Source organism: Macrobrachium nipponense, chromosome 31, assembly GCF_015104395.2.
Source record: "Macrobrachium nipponense isolate FS-2020 chromosome 31, ASM1510439v2, whole genome shotgun sequence".
NCBI lineage: Eukaryota > Metazoa > Arthropoda > Malacostraca > Decapoda > Palaemonidae > Macrobrachium > Macrobrachium nipponense.
In genome coordinates this window covers 37,299,940-37,302,439 of record NC_061093.1, presented here as the reverse complement: position 1 = coordinate 37,302,439, position 2,500 = coordinate 37,299,940, and positions in this window count along the sequence as shown.

Below are 2,500 nucleotides of genomic sequence, written 5' to 3'. Positions count from 1 at the left end.
TATACTATATCTGTCAGACTATCATTACGTCTTCCATCTGATTAAGCAATCCACTGTTTACTAACATAAACTTTCACAACTTATTCCCTACGAAATTTCCTCTTCCTCGTGCCTACTTTCTATATCAGGTTCCCAACAATCATTCATTTTTTATTTTTTTAAAAGCGCATTTATGACAATGTCCTCTGCCATTAGGTTCTCCGATAGCATTCAATACAGGAGCCCTCGTTTTCCTACAATTACCCTTTAATTTGAATGCCAAAACTTTTCCATTTCTCCCTCCCTCATTTCATCTAGACACACATTTCCACTGTCGCAGAAAGCTCCCCCCCCCCCCCCCCCCCCCCCCCCCCGCAACAACCCCCGCCCCCATAGGACCATGAGTAGACTCTCAAATGAAGTACCTTCATTGACAAAAGCTATCATGATATTTCACTAAATTTGTTGGGATTCACGGTTAACCTGTTTTAGTAATGCAAAGAAGAGAGACAGAATCTTATATGTTTCATCGTCCATTATTAACATTCATAAAATATGTAAACGCTTAATTAGAATTACAAGATATCAATATTTATTTCTGAAAAACTTCCAAAAATGTCATTTGTGAATGCCATACGGCGTGGTAAAGGCTTCAATATCCCCGACAGTCGAGAGGACGGAGAAAAGAAACAACAGGGAAGTAATGTATACCACTTAACAGAGTTCCAGTAATTGCTCTTGGGCAACAGTCAACCCACTTCACAAAAAAATAATTTGCATCCTCTAAAGTTCAGTTTAAGTGCTCCCTCACTTTCACAGTCCTCATGAAATGAATAATTAAATAACTGTATATGCAGTTGGTGGAAAAGGGTTTATGAGAAATTGCTTTATACCCATGAATTTTTACTCGTTTTTCTTAAATATAGATGTATTTTTAAATGACCCGAATGATAGTTGGACTTATTAGAAATTGCTCAGTTTTCATTCTATCATGCTTAAGCTACCCTTTCAACCCTTGTCAGTAATATCTTTTATGGTAGGTAGACAAAGTAACATGCAGCAGATAGGTTATATATCTTTTTCTATTTGGGTTAGGAATTGTCCGTGGATTGTCAAGGTTTGTTGGGCAGTGATATGCATTAAACGAATTTTTGCCATAACAGCCACACCAAATACATTTTTATACACCCAAAAAGCTTATTGTTGGGATGGAAAAAATATCTTTAATACCCTCTGAAGTAAATGAAAGTAAATACGTGTTTATAGTGGTTGTTACCGGCGTAGGTCTATCATCTCACAAACAGGAGAAACATCTTCTAACCACTTTTTTTTTTCTATTCTATGAGGTCTTACAGATTTCTTCAATCTTAGAGTAAGCATTTTTGGACTATCTTTTCTCTGCCCATAACCATAAGTTTAATTATCATGATATGACACCCGTAGCATTTTGTTTTAGTAGTATTGTTATTTAACTTTCCATAACTATATAAAAGCAATATATTTCACGCGTTCTAATGCAAAGAATAATTTGCAACTTTATCAGGCTCTTTTAAAGTATTACCGTATAGTTAAGAAGGTGCTTGGTCCCTTTCAATGTTTGCTTAGGATAATATAGTCACTTCATTAAAACTGATCCATAATTCTAATTACTCCAGATATCACAAAATTCTACATAAGTATAAAATTGCCGTACAGGTTCTATTCGATAGACAAACTTGCACACACACACACATATATATATATATATATATATATATATATATATATATATATATATATATATACATATATATATAGATATATATATATATATATATATATATATATATATACGTATATATATAGAAATGTATATATATATATATATATATATATATATATATATATATATATATATATATATATATATACATATATATATATATATATATATATATATATATATATATATATATAGTATATATATATATATAATGTATATATATATATATATATATATATATATATATATATAGATATATATATATATATATATATATATATGTGTGTGTGTGTGTGTGTGTGTATGTGTGCATGTTTGTCCATCGATAGACTGTGCGGCTATTTATACATTTGGCGGGGTGGTCTGGGGCTTCACTGCCAGTCCTGGAATCGAGAGGTCGATGGTTCGTGCCTGTCGATCGCCAATTCTATTAGCGCTTAATAATTCCCCCTCGGTTAAACATATATGAAAAATATATTAATTCGAGGTTGAGCGATTTAGATATTAAAGGACATTTGTAGTTCGATATATATATATATATATATATATATATATATATATATATATATATATATATATACATATATATATATATATATATATATATATATATATATATATATATATATATATACTATATAATGTTAGCTCAGCGTTTAAACGTAGAATATGTGCACATATGAAATAGGTGCAAACTATTCGAAGAGAATAGGCCTCGTAAACTCCTACCTGTTTTCATAACTTACATAGAAGTTACCC